General features: G+C 50.6%; 1 protein-coding gene across 4 annotated transcripts in view; it reads right to left on the reverse strand.

Annotated features, from left to right (window-relative positions):
* The window catches only part of CASZ1 (castor zinc finger 1), a 161,996-nt gene that overhangs the window by 129,510 nt on the left and 13,447 nt on the right, over positions 1-19,039 (reverse strand). Inside the window, exon 1 of one of the 4 annotated variants that reach the window (XM_049877897.1) lies at positions 17,109-18,053. The exons of 2 other annotated variants lie outside the window; for them this stretch is intronic. The gene's annotated coding sequence lies outside the window, so the exon portion shown is untranslated. Of the gene's footprint in view, positions 1-14,594; positions 14,825-17,108; positions 18,054-19,039 lie in introns of those variants that run through there. One more of the 4 variants, XM_049877899.1, reaches the window with a different exon arrangement.

The following is a 19,039-nucleotide window of genomic DNA, read 5'->3' on the forward strand; positions in this document are numbered from 1 at the left end:
CCTCCTCCTCCTCCTCAGCCTTCCCCATTTCTGCCATCCCCCGGTCCTGCCAGGGCACACGGCCTTCCTCCTGGACTGTCCCCAACCAAGTGCCCTGACCCATTTACCAAACCGGGGCATAGGCCCCAGGGCCTTTGTGGACTGAGGCCCTTCCACAGCGTAGGACCCAGGAGGCCCTGGCAGCGTGCCAATCCCAGTCAGGAGGTGTAAAGCCCAGAGGGCAGATTTCTCTGACCGGTAGCTCCAGGGGAGAAGAGGCGAGAAGCCATGTGAGGTTACAAGATAACACTAGGCTGAGAATCAGAAGACATGGGTCTGTGCCCCTGTTCTGCGATTTGGCCCCAGCTTGCTGTGGGCCCTTGGACAAGCCACCCAACCTCCTCAGGACTCCATTTCCTCATCGGGCAACTGTAGAGAATAACACCTTCTTCCCTCCTACCTCACAGGAGGTGGGGAGGCCCAAAAAGAGACATGGAAGGCTGTTAACAAGCACTCTAGAAATGCTCTCCCCTGTCACCACCCTCTCCTTCCGAGTTTCTTTCAGGTAACCGTCTAGAATCTTCCCCAAGTGGGCCCTCACGCCCCTCCACTCTGCTCCACATGCATCGTTCCTGACACTGGACTAGAGTAATTTGTTCACAGGTCTGTCTCCACCAACGGATTTTTAACTCCTCAAGGGCAGAAACAAGGCTTAATTATTTTTGGGTCTCCAGCACTCAGCACACCCGCTGGCCCTCAGTGGGCAGCGGTAAGTGTTTGTGGAACTGAAGCAGTCCCCGATTTCATGTCAGAGTCAGGAGATGAGCCTGGCGCAGCTTCCTCCTGCTCCTCCCATGGAACACTTCATTCCCTATTTTCACACTCCATTCTGTTTGGCTCCCCAAGCCCCGATCTGCGTCTTGGTCTGTTCCTCTCCTCCATTAGCGACATGAATTAGTAAAGTGCAGGTTCAACAGGATCAATTGGTCACTTGATCCTCCTCCAATTGATTTCGATAAAAATGGACGGAGCCCCTACTATGCGCAAGGAGCATGTTGGGAGCGGCGGACGCTGCCAACAAGGCCTACGTGAGAAGGAATAATATTAATTAACAATGGCTGATTGCCTTCTACTTGCCAAGCACCATGCTGAGTGCTGTACCTGCTGTACTTGCGAATCTTTACAACACTCCGAGGTAGGAAAAATTACGGCCCCCATTTACAGATTAAGGAGGCAGGCACAGAAATAACAAGTGACTTGCCAATGGTCACACAGTTGGTGGGGGCTGGAATGAGGCCTGGACTTGGGGCTGACAGACTCCTAGGCCCACTTCATTTAAAAGATCCTCCTCCTCCCCGACCCAAGATCTCAGCAATCACCCACACACACCCTGTCCGTTTTCCCCTCGTGAACCTCAGTTCTCCCACCCTCAACACCGGTCTCGACTATCAGATCCCGCAGGGTCGCCAGAAAGCACTCAGATCAGGCACCGCCCAGGTGTCATCCCTCCTTGGTGATTCCAGCCGGGCTGAAAGTAGATAACACACCTGAAGAGCAGGTAAGAAGCCCTGAGCCCACCTTGTAAATGGTTCCCAAGCTTAGGAATGCCCTCCTGGAGGAAGGGGCTAAGCCACCTGTGGACAAGGCAGCCACCTGTGGACAAGGCAGCCACCTGGGAGAAGGCTGCTCTAAGGCCAGGAGGTCCTATGTGGTGGGACAATCTCCATTTCTTCTCTCCAAACAAGGAGCACGCTAAAGGGCTTTATCCTGGGGCACAGAGATTTATGCTGCCTCCGCCACGTCGAGAACATCTGCCTTGGAGGCCGGGGGATGGGAAGCAGGGCTGAAGGAAACCCCTGGTTTTCTGGGTGAGTGTGTGTTCAGGGAGGGGGGCACCCATCATCTCCCCAAAGTAGTGAAGGTGCTGGGAGGTGGCAGGGGAAGGAGCCACATCCAAGCAGATGAAGGGGTAGAAGATGGGGCGGGGGTAGGGGAGGACAGAGCCCTAATGAGCAGATTTCATAAGCCACCCGGAGTGAAAACAAAAACACAGACGTGCACATTGCCCAACTTCGGTCTGTATGGAAAAGGAAAAAAAAAAAAAAAAACACAATAAAAAAATCCACATCTTAATACAAAAATCCTACATGATGTGTTGTGGCACGAAAATGTTTTTCACTGCATTTTTCATCTGTGATCTCACGCGGCCTATGACGGGTACGCCCAGCACAGAAGCTATTGGGTGGTACACAAAGAGAACAAACACGCACGATGACCCCAAACAAGGCCAGTCAACAGTCAAATGGGGCTGAGCTGGCCTCTCCTGGCTTCAGGTGGCCTCTTGGCTCCCCCGATGGGCGCCTTTAGGTTTCAGAGGGAGAAAGAAATGGGGCGAGAACACGGCTCGAATGGAAGGAAACACCTACAGTTCTGAACTCCAGACATGGAACTCAGGGTCAGCTGGTTAGGTGGCTCTTCCCCACCTGAGGTGCTGCCCCGCTGCCTACAGGGGACAGAGAGGGGCCCACACCTTAGAAGCCCTTCCTGTGTGTCACTCACCCCGAAGTTACTGTCTCCTTTATTTTCCACTCCTCCCCCTTTTTAATTGTTGGATGAGTTTATAGAGCCGTGTGCCAAAAGCGATCAACTCTGGGGAACAGAGTTATACAAAAAAGGGCGTGTCGTCAGAGGGAGACGAATCTCCATGGAAACCACCACCTTTTCGCAGTAGCCTAGGTGAAGCCAGGGCAAGGCGATGGTGTGGGGGTTGGGAGATACTCCACCCGGACGGGAGCCTGGAAAATGCTGGGGTCTCTGGTGACATGAAGGGGCCAGATGCAGGGTGGAGGGTCAGGAAGTAGAATCAAGGTCCACACTAGCCAGAGACCACCAAGTGGACAGGGCTTTTGGAACACAATTACACACACACACACACACACCACTCCACCAGACCACCGTGAATCAAGTCATAGTGGTTGGGTACACAAGATTCGGAATCAGACTGCCCGGGTATGTATCCTGGCTCTGCCACTTAGGAGCTGTGTGGCCCCAGGCAAATTACTTTACTGCTCTGTGCCTCAGTTTCCCCCTCAGTAGAATGGAGATAATAGTAGTTCCTCCCACATAGGGTTATGAGGTTTAAATGATTTATTATGAGTAACACACCCAGAAAAGTACTTGGCACAAAGTAGGTGCTATAAGCATTTGATAAATTAAAAAGCCTAAGTGAAAAGAAAGGGTGAGAGGACTCCACCAGACTCTGTCCCGGTAGAGGAGAAAAATCCTAACAACAGTCTGTGCTTATTAAGCAAGAACTCAGTGAGGGAGGTTATTATGTCAATTTGGTAGTTGAAGAACTAAGATTCAGAGAGGGATGTGACCCACTCAAGGTCATGCGTGGTGAGTGATTTGAACCCAGGACTGTCTGACATTTCATCACCGCACTGCTTGGCAAGGAAAGGGGAAGGCCGGGGGTTAGGATGAGCCTTAAGGAGCTCTCTTTCTGGACTGGACTCTGACTGTGCACAGCAGTAGGGCCCAGATCCATTCTCCTCCAACTTACAAAGGAACAAGGTATAAGAAAAAGGGAGTCAGTCCCTGGGTGGTGCAGATGGTTAATATGGTCAGCTGCTAACCCAAAGGTTGGAGGTTCGAGTTCATCCAAGGGTACCTTGAAAGAAAGTCCCAGTGATCTACTTCCAGAAAATACCAGCTATTGGAAACCCTGTGGAGCACAGTTCCACTCTGACCCACGTGTGACTGCCATGAGTCGGAATCCACTCGATGGCAACCGGAAAGAAAGAAAAGATGAGGTGGCCGAGAGGCCAAGGTGTCCACATTCCTCAGGAGTTCCTGCCCTAGTCCTGTTCCCAAGAGACCCACGGTGTCCTGTGAACCCTCCCTTGGCCCAGGCAGCCATCTCCAGGACGAGGAGGTCCCCGAAGGGAAGACAGCAGTGCTTGAGGACCCTGCCCTAGCAATGGAGGCCCAAAGCCTGAGAAATGGCCTATTTCTTGGTTAAGCCTTGTAAATGACCTGACCCTCTGCCTTTCTAGAGCTAGGCAGATGCTTGCAGGGGATGAGATGCAGCAGCATTGGAGTGCAAGGCTGCTTGTCCTGTGAGGTTTGGTCCTCACCCTCTCGAAGACAGAGGCCAAGCAGGTTTGGTGGCTCAGCCCTTTCTGCCATCGACCACCCAAACTCAGATATTTCCTCTCTCACTTGCTTTTTTAAAAAAATTTAATGTTCTCTATAATTCATCCGTCCCAGAAGATAATCGATAGAGCCCGTAATGAAAATCTGAGCCATATTTTATGATCCGCTGCAAGCAGAAAGGGCCACATCAGCAGGTCCAGTCTCGGCTTGCCCTATCTGTCTTGCCCACCGCCCCCGGGATTACTTCCCCTGACGGCCCTGCCCACAGCCCTCCACCCAGTGCTCTGTAAATGAGGAGGGTGCCCAGCTAGAGGAGAGGCTCAGGCCACGACCCCAGCATCACCCCTGCACCCCAACACCAACTCCACCAAGTCACGGAATGGCCACCAGGCATTGCATGGTTTTCCTGAAGCTGTACCCTCACTGGGACCTCAGCACCCCCACCCTAGAGTCTCATAACCATCTTAACTCAGGGCTCTTCTGGAAGCCTGAAGACCCTCAGTAGGATCTGGGGGCCTGTTGGGGAGCTAGGCCAGCCTCCCACCATGGTATTCATCCCAGAAAGGCAGTCCTAATCGCTGGGGGCTGCCTGGGGGCTCCCAGAGAGGAGGCTCCAAGGTGCATCTGGGACCCTCTGGCCAGGAGAGGGTGGACCATTTTTACTACCTCAAGCCAGTCACTCCTCTCGCTTGTCTCCAGCCCTATGAGGTGAAGAGTGTAGACAAGCCAACCTTAGGGGAGGCCCTCGGCGCTCTGGGGAGTAGCCCCCTCCTGCCAGCCAGGGCTGACTGGAACCCTCAGGGGAAGGTAGAACTCCACCCTGGGCCCTGGCACCACTACCAGGAGCCAATCAGCAGGTGAAACACTGTTCCTCCCAAAATCCCTCACCGCCTGGCACCAATCAGAAAGGACCACAGCGTGGGTGCCCAGGAAAGGCAACCTCAATGGACCAATCAGAGCCCAGAAGACGCTCCAACATCTTAGGAATAAAAACATACACCGATAAAATCAGTGTAATTCAGCTACATCATGGACTACTATGCAGCCATTAAGAGGCATTTACAAAAAGTAGGAAACTGTTAAGTGAAAAAATCAGATGATTGTATTATTTAGAATGGTGTCCAGCAGAACTTTCTGCCATGATAAAAGTGTTCTATATTTGTGCTGTCTAATACAGCACCACCAGCCAGCCACATGTGGCTGTTGAGCCCTTGAAATGTGGCTAACATGACTGAGAAACTGAGTTTTTTGCTTCATTTCATTTTAATTAATTTAAGTTTAAGTAGCCATATGTGGATAGAGGCTACTGTATTGGACAGCATAGGTTTAGATAGATAATCTCTTCGATGTAAAAATTTTTTTCTTAAAAAATTTAAAAAGCTATTGTCCCAAGGCAATGGAATAATCATTATTAACTATGATTACCAAAATGGTTAACATTTAAGTGTCTGTGTGTGCCCAGTTCAGTGCTAAGTATTTTATATAGATCATCTCACTGACTCCTTACCACCCCACAAGATGTATGCTATCATTATCCCCACTTTATAGATGAGGAAACTGAGGTTCAGAAAAGTTAAGTAACTTACCCAAAGTCACACCGCTGGGTGGCGAAGCTGGGGCTCAAACCTAGGTCTTTCTGACCCCCTAAGTCCTGGGTAGTGCAAACGGTTTGTACTCGACCACTAAAGTTCGGCGGTCTGAACCCACCCGGTGGCTCCAAAGAAGAAAGGCCAGGCAAACTGTTTCCGTAAAGATTATAGCCAAGAAAATAGTATAATGCAGTTCTAATTGCACACATGGCATCAGCATGAGTCAGGGCCAACCCGACACAGCTAACAACAACAATCCATACTTTGAACTACTACACTACATACTTCTAAAATTATTCTCTTTACACTGTTTTGTATTTTCCAATGAGCCATGAACATGATTTAGAATCAGGGGGAAAAAAAATTTTTTTAAGACCTTAAAAGGGGGAGACTGCTTTTTTCCCAGGACCAGAGTACATATATGGAGAGGGTACTGGAACCCCCAGCCAACTGGGCCCCTACTGGTGGATGGAGAAAGAAGTCGGCAGATCGGCTACAAGTCCCCTGGTTCCCGCATGCTCCCGCTGCCCAGACACCTACATCCAGGAGGCCTGGAGGCCACGGATGATGCTGGGTTTTGGATTCTCCAGCAGTCAGGCTTCCAGCGGGATCCAGTTTCCTCCCAGCCCCACCCCGGAGTCAGTTCCTGACAGGTTTCTCAGCAGTTTTGCAATCATCCTTCAGGTCTACATCTTCTAGAAGGCAGCAGACCATGAGGCAGTCTACAAAGGAGAATGTGCTCCTCCCTTACCTTGGACCACAATTCCTGCCATCTTCTAGAAGCACCAAGGTGCCTAGGGAAGCCAGGAACCTTGGCTGGTAACCCAAGCCCTGGGATGCACTGTCTGGCTGCTGTGGCATGGCTTTTCCATGGGGGAACAGTTCTCACCCGTTTACCTCCTCCTGGAATTGCACCTCGGTTCGGAACAAGAGGACGGGTAAGGGAAATCCCGTTAAAGGAAAGCCCAGCAAATCCGAATCAGAGAAGATTCCAGGCTGATTTTTCTTTTTTTCCATAGTACCAACTCCTAGGGGCAGGGGGAGGCAGCAAGGGAGTCACTGCCCCATTTGATCTGGTTTCCATTTCAGCTTTTTTTTTTTTCTGAGATACACAAATTGTTCTGGTATGGGGGCGGGGGTGGGTGCTGGATAAATGTCCAAATGTCCTTACTTTGAGGTTTTTTTATTATTATTATTATGGAGTTTTGGTTCCCCGCTGTCTGCAGTTCTTTGTCATTTCCAATCTCCCTTAAGTTCCCTTTGGATTTATATATTTATTTTTTGGGTTGGTTTCAGGTGCTTCGAGTTTATCAAACAATCAGCCCTGTGAGGTATGCTGGGTGTTTCCAGAAATTACATCACAAAAAATCATGCAATTAAAGTGTAAGGGAAAAAAAACATAGCTGTTGCTTAATTTTGTATTTTAATTAGCGACTTATTGTAAACGTGGACTTTTAAAATGGAGGCGCCTAAGCAAAGTCAGTAAACAAGTTTTTCTAATGAATTAATTTCACCTCTTCCCTCCTCCTCCCCGCCAGCCCAACTGTCATCCTACAGAATTTCTCTACCCACTTTTTTCTAGTCACCTTCTCAATCCTTGCCCAACACATACGAGAAAAAGAATACCACCCAAAATAAAATGGAGAGCCCTGACACCCAGGACGCCCACGGGAGCTGACTTAGAGAACCACCAAGGAAGTCTTGATGAGGAGGACTGCAGACTGAGGACCCAACCCGACTCTGCCCTTGAACCCTGTGCAAAGGTTGTCAGTCCTGCTTCACTGCTGCCCAGCCCCTCTTGGCTGGGTCCTAGAATCCTTCCACTCCTGTCAAGGCACTAACCAGTAAGGGAGCAAGCGAAAAGCCCTGTTCAGCACTGACTGCCAAGACACCAGCAGGAGTGTGGAGACTGTGACACCTGGAGCCAGGCAAGAAGAAGGTGAGAAGATCTAGAGAGAGAGGGAGGCCGAAGCCATTGTGAAACCCCAGAGAACTTTGGTTGCCTGGAGAAAGGAGGGGAAGGGGCATAAAAGCGAGAAAGAAGAGGGAGCCTGTAGCCAGGGAACCAAAACCCATTGCTGTCGAGTTGATTCCGACTCATAATGACCCTATAGGATAGAGAAGAACTGCCCCACAGGGTTTCCAAGGAGTGGCTGGCTGGTGGATCTGAACTGCCAACGTTTTGGTTAAGAGCAGAATGCTTAACCGCTGTGCCACCAGGGCTCCCATAACCAGGGAAAGGAATCTAAAATGAGAAGGGGTTGTCCAGGTTAAATTGCAGTCGGGAAAAGGAACACACCCATCAGATCCAGGCACCCCCAGAATGGGGAGGTTCAAGGCCACCATCACTAGTCTAGCTGACACCATTGGTCAAGCCACCACCATTGGTCTAGCCACCTGCTCCTCCCCTTGTAGAAACCTCATTGCTCAGTGGATAAGGGGGGTGAAGCTGATATGGCCCATCTCTGCTTTCAGCCTCGTTTCTGGAGAAAAGGCAGAGCTTCTCCACTATCCGTTCAGTACTGCCACTCCTGGAAGGGCAGATAAGTCCGAAACTGTTCTACATAGGGGAAGGGCTGGGGAAGCTGTGTCTGCCCACAACAAAAACAGCTCCCACTCTATGCCTCAATGGCTCTGCTCGCTGGGGAGCACCTGAGCCCTCCCAGAACCCCAGAGGCTAGGCCAGCTTACAATGCCAAGGCAGGACACTGTGGAAAAACAAGTTGCTTTAGGGACCCTCTTCTTGGGTGGGCCAGGGTAGTCAGCATAGTGACCACAACCTCACGTGGGCCATCTTTAGTTTGAGTCTAAAGAATCCTAACAGTGGGCTCTGAGAGGACTGTTATTTTCTTACTCGCTCCCATCTCTGACCATCTTCAAATCAGAATCCCCCTTGCCTCGGATGCTAAGCTCAATCTGGAACCCCCCCACGTGACAGCAGCTGGTCTCCTGACCATGATGGGGGGGGTGCCGAGAAGGCTCTAGAACACCTGGTGGCAGAATCCTGGCCCCCACACATAAGATTCTCAGAGAAAGGAAGGAGGGGAGGAAGGAAAAACACAAAGGCAGGAGGAGAGGAAGGGGCCAGGCGTCCGTGTCATCACGCACCGGTGGGAACCCAGGCCCAACCCCATAACAGATCCTGCTCTGCTCAGCTTCAATCGGAAAGGAAAGCTCCGATCAAACATAGGCCGGGCAGGGATGTGGGCACTGAGATTAGTAATTTGGAAAACCATCTGAGGAACCCGGCCCTGGGAAGACAGCAACAGGATTTAATACCTTATCCTGGCTGTCTGGTAAACACCCTGAGCCATCCCCACTCTCCGTTAGGCAGCCTCCAATCCTCAGGTGTGCTGGCGACGGGCAGGTAGAGGCAGACGTGGGCAGAGACAGGAAGGGAGGGAGTGTGGGCTGGGGGGGTGGGGAGGAGCTGGCCTGGGAGGAGAGGATGGGTGGCAGCCAAGCCAGACAGTCAATGAGACAGCTGACAGGTGCAGGAAAGGGGGGGCCGGGAGAGGAGAAAGGTGAGCCGGGGGTTCAGAATACTCAGGACTCTGCCGTCACATCCTGGGAACTAGGCAGGCTGAGAGGAAGGGTCAGTGTCTTGTGGGTAAGAGATCTAGGAGCTCTGAGAAACTTTTCTTCTAAATAAAGCAGAAACTTGTGGGTGCGGGGAGGTAGGGACCATGCAACAGGCTCCCCAAACCAAATAGGACACAGAAGTGGGGAGGAGTCCACCTTCCAGGGCTAACTATGGTCAGATATGGCAGCAGTCCACTGGTGACTTTTAGGCACTGCTCTTCCCAACACACATTTGTTGTTGTTATTGTTGGTAGCTGCCATCGAGTTGGCCCCTGACTCAAGGCGACATCATGCACAATGGAACAAAATTTTGCCCAGGCCTGTGCCATCCCCATGATCAGTGGGGGACTGGAGTGTCGTGAGCCATAGGGTTTTCACTGACTGATTTTTTAATTTTTTCCTCTTCTGTCCTAGTCTGAAAGCTCCACTGAAACCTGCTCAGCATCATAGCAACACACAAGCGTTCACCGACAGATGGGTGGTGGCTGTGCATGAGGCCTTTAGTCAGTATTCGAACCCAGGTCTCTGCAGGAGACTTGGAAGGCGAGAATTCTAACACACATACCCCATGCCAGAAAGAAAGCCAGATCCATCGAAATGTAGCTTCGTCCTATTCCAGGCTGGAGCTGGGAAGCAGGGAGGGCAGAGAAAGGAAGGGGTGCCCTGGAGCTGCTCAGAGGGCCCTCAGCTCTGTCCTGGCCGTTTCTTGGGGTAAACCACCTTCACTCTGATCCCGGCACAGAGGTCTGGCATAAGAGACTTGGCAGGTGCCTGTGCAGAGGGCAAGCACTTCCTAGTGTTACCTCCACCACCAGGCCCAAGGGGGCACCCTACTAATCTTTTCTCATTTCTATCTGCTCTTTGGTGTAATTACGGTTTTTGATTGAAATCCAGCTGGAGTGGGACCCCCTCTGCCTAATGTACTTTCTAAATCTTTGGGTACACGGTGGGCCCCTCCCCACACTCACGGAGAATCACAAACCATTTCAAAAGCCAAAAGATGCACCACTTTTTAATTTTGTCTCTGGCTTTTTTCAGCAGCACTCTCAAACCTGCCCTGGCCTTCACCACCTCCACCTGGTTAGGTCCTTCCTTTCTGTCCCGTCAGCTATCAGCCCAGAGCCACCACGGCCTCCTATGTACCCAGCAGTTGGGAAGAAGAGACTCCAGGCCTATTTCACGGCTGAATTTAGAGTCCCCTCTGCCAATCCCACAATTCCTGGATGGGAAGATTCCATCCATAGTTGCTTAGTCCAAAGGGAAAACCAGAAGCCCAGATGGAGGACTTTCTCATTCCAACAATAACCAAAAGGAGCACTGGCACTGCTGCTCAAGGCCAGTCTGGACCTCCTGATATTCCCTGCCACCTGAGTCACCGCAGAGCCCTCTGCTCCAAATGTGACCCTGTAGGCACTAGAAGAGCCATCAGGAGAGGTGGCAACAACATGGTCCTGGCGGCTGCCAGCACTGCCTGCCAGGGAGCCCCTGCCTGCCCTCCTCCACCCCAGTAATAAGTTTCCTGCAGCCGATGAGCAGAGTCCCACACCCCGTGCTCAGACTTTCTGCAGTCAAGGGGATCCTCTGGTGTCTCCTGCCACCATTTCTGCTCCAGTTTCTCTTGCAGAATCTTTCTTCCAATTTCTCCACTCTGGCTTTGCCAATGTGAACAGTTTGCATCTTTGCATTAAACACACACACACAACACACCCAAAGGAGGGAGAGAGAACACACTGAGGAAAAAAAAACCCCACAACACCTAGGGTTGGGGTTGGAAACCAGAGACACTGGCTCCCCGTTTCCCCCGCACTAGGCAGGCTGCCAGAGAACCTTGGGCGATACAACATGCTGCTGGCTTCACCAGACATCAGAACACTTGTTCAGTTCACTCCCCTTTGGAAGCTGGTCCCCCAATGCATTGCTTTGGGCCATGGCTGCTGATAATTTTTCAGAGATAAACAAACCGGTTTGGATAAAACAAGAACCAACCTGAATTCTTCACCCAAAACTCAAAATGAAACTCTCCTACTACACCCCTCCTACCCTTGTCCACCCACCCAAGACATCACCCCCTCTACCCCACCCCAAACCGAAAAAAACTCCCATAAAACCAAACCCGTTGCCATCAAGTCGATTCCGACTCATAGCAATCCTATAGGACAGAGCAGAACTGCTCCATAGAGTTTCCAAGGAGCTCCTGGTGGATTTGAACTGTCAACCTTTTGGTTAGCAACCATAGCTCTTAACCACTATGCCACCAGTGTTTCCAGATTCAGACAACTTGATTTTTTTTAAATCAGCTCTCTAGATTTTTTCTTGCATGGATACGACCACAGGACCATTCGGCACACGGTGAAGCCATACTGGCTTATTGAGGATCCCACTCCCAGTTTCTCAAGTACGCCTGGGTCATAAAGAAGAATGGAAAAAAGGAACAAGCCTGGGAAGCTCTGCTGGGCTGGTTTCTGGCCTGGCCCTTTTCCCTGGCTCCTTTGAGTCTCAGGGTCTCCCCTCCGTATTCCTTTTGCTCCCCTCAATCTGCAGTTCTCGTAAAAGGAGTGTGTGTGGGTCAGACGCCTGGCCTACGATGGAATTCCAGAAGCAGAGGGAAAAGATTGTATAGTTCTCCTTGTGGGATCCACTGGGTAAATCAAGGCCTAATATCAGGACAAAATGGAGGCCAAAGGGCCGAAAGGCAGGAGGCAGCCCCGAGGTGTGAGGCCACATGTACCTGCCTACCAGCCTGTGTGTGATCTGCCCACCTCCATCCACAGTCATTCCTGCCTGACATGCCCTCACCCACCACCCCGTGCCACCCAATCAGGCCCCCGAGTGCCCCAGCCGTGCAGAGCTCACTGCTCTGTGCCCTAAGCTCGCCTGGAACCTCTGCCAGGCCTCCCGCCTCCCAAGTCCTCATCAGTGGGGTCTGCTTGGTCCCTGTAGCTAATTTACACCCGTCAGGGTTTAAAATAGCAGAGGCATAAATGAAAAGTCCAATTTCTTCAAATTTGCATTGTAAAACCATCCTTCAACTTCCTTGAAATAAATTTTACTATTTTATTAGTGCAAACAAAATGGTAATAAAACACTAATACAGCGCCTTGTATCCAGGGGAAGAGCTAAAATTAACATAGAGCGAGCAGTGTTTGCTATTACATTCAATTACCTTTTTACTTGAGATTTACATTCTCATCCCCTTAATCTCCATGGTAGTGGCTTCAACATCATGCCTGCACACAGGCCAGCAGGCATCCAGGCTCTGCCCTTCTGGAGCCCTCACAGCTGGAGGCCAGACCTTCTGCCCAGATGGTGTGCACCCCGGGCACTGCGCCCACCTCTTCACCACTGCTGCTTCTTGTTACAGGGTCCCAAGTCTCTCCCTGCTGGTAACATCCTCACAAATTAGCCTCTACGAACTCGGCATGTTCAAAGCTAAGGGCTGTGACATAGGGTGCATTGAGACACATGGTGATCAAGAGCTGGTGCACGGGGTAGGGGCCGGGGGCACGGCTCCTGGAGGCTGTGAAGGCTGTCCTGGTGGAGGATGGGGCAAGGAGCTCACGGGAGTCCTGGGGAAACTAGCACCTCTGGTTTGACAGGTTGGAGAGAGGGTTTGCTGTACAGGCATAGCTGGGGCTCCAGACTGTGGCAGCAAGCTGGAGCCATGCTAAAGTGCAAAGGGACTCAGAAACCACAGGCCAGGCCCTCTTGCTCTGCAGATGGCAATGCTAAGGCCTTGGGAAGTGGCTGCTTGTTGGTGGCAGAAGTGGGCTGGGAACCACTCCCCAGCCCCATTTCACCAACTGTGTTCTTTCACCAACAAAAACCGGTTACTGTCGAGTCGACTCTGACTCACGATGACCCATATGTTACAGAGTAGAACTCTGTTCCATAGAGTTTTCTTGGCTGTAATCTTAGAGTAGCAGATCGCCAGGCCTTTCTTTCGTGGTGCTGCTGGGTGGGTTCAAACTGCCAACCTTTAGGTTGGTAAAACCAAAAACCAAACCTGTTGCCACAGAGTCAATTCTGACTCATAGTGACCCCACAGGACAGAGTAGAACTGCTTCATAGGGTTTCCAAGGTTGTAATCTTTACGGAAGCAGACTGCCACATCTTCCTCCCACAGAGAGCTAGTCAAGTGCAATCCGTTTGTACCACCCATGGACTGTCTTCATCAACAGAGAGAAGATCCCTAAAACTAGAGGGCTTGTCACACCAACGGGGGCCACAAGGCACCTACTCCTCCAGGAGGGCCTCTTTTTTTTTTTTTCTGGAAGTAGAGGAAATCGTGATTCCGTATCTGAAACTGGTCAGCCCTGCCTTGGGACATGGTAGATGGCCCTGTTTCCAAGTGGCCTGAAGACCAAATTTGTCACTGACTAGCAGTGCAACCTTATACCTCCTCTCTCTGGGCCTCCGTTTCTTCATCTGTAACACGGAACAACAGTCCCCAAGCCGCCTTCTTCACAGGAAATGTCATAATGACTGAAAGATCTGGAAGGTGCTAAAGCCCATGAGAGCCTCAGAGCTCAGCTGCAGATCTGTTCCTGAGACGGCATGTCAAGGGAGAGATGCATAAGCGCCAGAAGAAGAAAGAGATGGCACTCTGACAGGGTTGGATTCCAGGGCCCTGGCCCATCAAGAGCCACGGACAGGGGCGTCCAATTCCATTCTAGATCATAAACCCCTTCAACCCATAAACCTCCGTTCTCTTACTGGTCAAACCACTGCCAAAGAGAAGACCCTGAGTTATTCCCACAAACTTGTCTGAAGGAAGAATCACCAATCAGCCTGGGATCCAGGCAGCCTCACTGTCTCACCTGAAGAGCTGCTTTGGGGCAGGAGGACAATATGATATGTGAGAAAATAGAATTGAAGCCATCCTCCCCCATAAACATTTCTCTGTCTGGCTATTAAAAAAAAAAAAAAATAGTTGTCATCGACTCAATTCTAACTCATAGTGACCCCATGTGTGCCAGGGCAGAACTGTGCTCCATAGGGTTTTCAGTGGCTGATTTTTCAGAAGTAGAGATCACCAGGCCTTTCTTCTGAGGCACCTCTGGGTGGACTCGAACCTCTAACCTTTGGGTTAGCAGCCTACTGCATTAACCATGTGCACTGTCCAGGGACTCCACCTGGCTATTACAACCAGGAAAAAAGTGACTAAAACTAAAGGGGACACACACACACACACACACACACACACACACTCAACTCTCCTCTCCCAGTCTTCCTGAATCTTATTCTTAAAACGTCTTGCACTAGGTGCTGTGAAGAAGTCCTGGTCCAAACCTGTGCAAGGCCAGCTTGTCCTCATCCCTGATCCACGTGGAATTCTGAGTCCCAGTAGCAGAGAACAGCTTCTGGGACACCAGTAGGTAAGAATCTTCCTTAAACCCAACCAGGAGTGAGGGTAAAAGCTGTAGGCAGTTGGGCACTATTGGCCAGAACTGCCAGATGAAACGTATGCATTCATCACAGACCGACCCGGCTGTCCTTGCTCCCAGCCTGGTCAGTGGCTCCACCCCTGCCTTCCTGCGCCCCTCCACTTCCACCCCATCACGTTCTGGCCCACAGGTGAACACTGCCAAATAGCTTGGAGGTTTCACAAATCAAAGGCCAAACCCCTTTCAAGGAGCAAAAGAAGCAACCAGAGCACAAAACCCGAGGACTTTTATTTGGTTCAAACTGGTCCTCTGCATTTTTTTCCTCCTTACTTTTCTCTCCCCAAGGGAGAAACAAAAGAAAGTTTGTTGTTGAGGTGCAAATGTTTCTTGGGCCTTGTCCGAGTTCCACCTTGTTTTTCTTTTCCTTTCTGTCTCCCCCCACCCCCACCCCGCCTTCCCTGCCTCCCCACCTTGAATAAATAAAGCACCCAGAGCTGGCACCGGCTGGTAAGGAAAGTACAAACTATCTCAGAATTTTATAATTTTTTTTTCTTAACACACTGGCCTAGAGTTTTGGGCAAAGGACAAAAGCTATTGTTGAACAGCACAACATGACTGTCTGAGTCACCGATACGCCTTGGCTTCTGGAGATCTCATAGGTTTCTGTGGCTGGCACAGGCAGTGAGCTCAGCACCCTGCGGGGGCCGTGGGTGCAGGCGCCCTCTCACCCGGCGCTGCCCCGCCCCCTCCTCCTCACCAGGGCTCCATACTGGGCGGACACGTTGGCTTTGTTGGTTTTTAATCACAGGGGGGAATTTAAATAAAATGTTGTGAAATAAAAAACAAATCACCGTCGTCCCACCACCCTAACGCTGTAATTTTCATTTGGGAGGATTACCTTTCAAGCTTTGTCCATTAGCATTTGTATTTCTATATACTGTAGTTTCCAGTGTGACGTTCACAACACAACATTTGGCATTCAGTGTTTTGTTGCTTTATATTTTGTTGTTGTTGTCTTCACTCCTACAATAAATATTTTTCCATGTTTGGAAATCATCGTCAGGATTTGTATTTGTCTAGGGGACACAGTATTTATTCCACCGTGTTATTCTTGGGCGAGATCGAGAGAGGGGGCCAGGGGAGTCCTTTCCTTGAATGGAATCATTTATCCACACGATTCAAGTCGAGGTGCGGGGTTTTGCGTGAGCGATCTGTATCACCTTGGCAGTGTGGGCACGTGGACCTGGAGGACGGGCAGAGGTGCCACCAAAACCTCGCCCATCCTGTGCCTGGCCACGAATGCCCCCGCCCTGGTGCCCAGAGAGATGTCAGCTCCAGCAATGGCCTTCATCCTCACGCTGACCTTCATTCCCCACAAACTGCACTTCCTCTTTATAAAGCGCCCTGCCAGCAAAAGGCCCATGACAACACTCTGCGCTCCGTTTTTATATCTGAATATCTCAAAGCACTTAGCAAAGACTTTCATTTTCTCATTACCCCAAGGAGAGGAGGTCATTCGGGAAAATGGTACAAATATTCCCATTTGTCAAAAGCAAGAAGGAAGTGAGTTAAAAGGAAAATTCTGCCACTTAACTGAGCAAAACCAGCCCAGGAGCGAACACAAGGGTCTCGTACGCCTCGCCATTCACCAAGTTTGCTTTAACCAAGGCAACTTCGGGAACCTCGTTACCGGCAAGATGGCGCTGGGCCAAAATCAGGGTTCCATTTTGCCTGAGAATCAATCACTCCCAGTGGTTCCAGCACAGGAGACCCTCCAACCTTGTTCTCATCCTCAACCCAAACCATATTTTCTCATGATTACAATTACGCAAAGATATACATTATAAAAATATGCATGTATAGTAACAAAAGGGGAAAAAACACTAGAAGGAAATAAAAAAATACTAAACAATGCTGGGTTATGATAGTGAAGTTTTAGGTGATATTTGTTTCCTTTTACCTATTTTTAAAAACTGTTTAAAATAGGATTATATTTTTCCAATGCGTGAGGAAAAGCATATGCTCCTAAGTCGTATCAACATGCGTCCAAACCCAGCTCTCCTTTAACTCGCTGTGTGAGATCAGATAAGTTACTTAGCCTCTCTGAGCCTTACTTCCTGACTGGTAGAATGGGACTCAAACCACTGCCTGCCTTGTGTCCTTCAATCCCACAAAAAGTCACAGCACAGCGTCTGACATACAGTTGGCGCTCGGTAAATGTATGTTTCCTTCCTCTTTTAATAAAATAAAAATATAAAATCAACTCCACTTGCAGGCTGCCCCTTGGGGACAAAAGCAGGGCCCCTCACCAGCACCTTCTCCAAGTTCCTCCACATCTTTTCAGCCCTCTCCCTCCTCCCGCAATAAGATCCCAGCACACAGACCTCAGGACGCTGGCCCCAGCTTGCCTCTGACTCACCTGGAAGTTGAGGAGGGGGCTCTCAGATGTGAAAACAAACCCCTCCTCTGGCCTCCTCCACGAACAGTGAGCACCCAGGCAAGCCCCTCCAGGGAGCAGACAGACCTCATGTAGCCACTCGGAGGACACGCAGGGCAATCCCTAGGTTTGCACCTTCCTGGCAGCCACCCTCCAGGAACAGGTGCCAGGCAGCAAAGGCCACCTGCGCCTGGGGGAGGGCAAGGGCCACACTCCCGTCTGCCAGGAAGGCAGAGGAGAACCAAGATGGCGACAAGCGCCTGGGCGTCAACTCCTCCCTGGGCCAGGCAGTCCAGGCCAGCCCAGGAGCTGTCACCTGGGGAGCCAAGGACCCAGCCCTGGGGCACTGCTAGCCTCCCTCCCACTCCTGCTGTGGCCACAGGCTCTGGGCTAGGGCTCCAGTTTGGCCTCAGGGGCCCTGGTACCTTAATACAGGGACAGGCCTGAGCCCTCTGCCTTCCTGATGACAAGTGAGAAAGAAGGCGTAGTAACAGTAGTAATAATAGCTACCCTTTGTTACCATGTGCCAGGCCTTGTGCTAAGTGCCTTACCGGTATTATTTCATTTAATCCTCATATCAGCCCCATGTGACCCTTTTTACAAATGAGAAAACTAAGGCTCAGAATTTAGTGATGTGCCCAAGGTCACAGTGCCAATAAACGAGGGACCAGGGATTTGAACCTGTGCACTTAACCACACTATTCCACGGTGCCTCTCCATGGCAGCCATTCTCCCGGCACAGCTCCTAAAGCAACCAGACTCCACAAAGCCTTTTCCAGAAAAAGCCCCTGAAAGGCAGCCCTAGCCACTAGGGGACGAGTATACCCCAAAGGAGCAGACAGTCATTCTGTCAAATGAGGGCTTCTCCTTGCCTCTTAACCTCCAGGAATAGGAGACACTCCATATCACCATGGAGAAGAGGACAGCCAGGCTAAAAAAATGCCATTTGATAAATATAGAGAGTGGCTAGAAGGGCATCTGCAAGGTGGCAGTATTTCCCTCCCTGGTTCTCTTAATGTTTAAATGGGGAGGTCTTAGAAGTCCCGTCTTAGAAGTCCCTGAGTGGTGCAAATGGTTAAGTGCTGGGCTATTAACTGAAAGGTTGATGATTCAAACCCAACCAGAGGCACCTCAGAAGAAAGGCCTGGCAATCCACTTCCAAAACGTCACAGCCTTGAAAACCCTATGAAGCACAGTTCTATCTATTCTGACACACATGGGGTCACCATGAGTTGGAATCAATTTGACAGCAACTGGTTAGGGACAATGGAGCCATTGGTGAGGACCTGGTACAAGTCACTATCTATTGGCTGATTTACTGCTGTGGATATGGTAGAGAAGGGAATTATGGGTGGCAGGGGCAGGGCCCTTGGCGTACTGGAACCCTTAAAATTGCAAGCTTTCTTTGCAAACCAGGGATGATGGCAGCCCAAAATGGTGCACCCTGTCTTTTAAAATTGAAATAAGTCTTTGAAGGGAAGCTGGACATGAGCGGGGCACCAGACAAAGCCCCCATATCATGGGCCACCAGCTCCCCCATTGCCAGGGAGGAGGTCCTGGGGCCCAAAAGCAGATCCTGTGAAAGCTGGTAGAGCCCAGCAGGGTGGGGGCTGGGTGGGTCACTAGGGCAGACAGTCTCCAATCGTGCTGAGCACAGCACATTGCTTCATTCAGGAACCCAGAGTAAAATGAACAGCTGGGTCTAGAATTGATTCAGCCCTTAACTCGTTCAGGATCACTGGCGGAGCCACTGAGGCGGCAGGTGTGAGGGAGAATGGGAAAGGGTGGTAACCTGGGGGACAAGGCCAGGCTGGGAATACCCCTGCTGATAATGTTGATACGCACACAAAAAAAGAAATAATTCCTTTCAAAATCCCTCTAAAAACCAAATAAGAATTGGGAGTTTAGGGAGG

The sequence above is a fragment of the Elephas maximus genome, chromosome 3, assembly GCF_024166365.1.
Source record: "Elephas maximus indicus isolate mEleMax1 chromosome 3, mEleMax1 primary haplotype, whole genome shotgun sequence".
Taxonomy (NCBI): Eukaryota; Metazoa; Chordata; class Mammalia; order Proboscidea; family Elephantidae; genus Elephas; species Elephas maximus.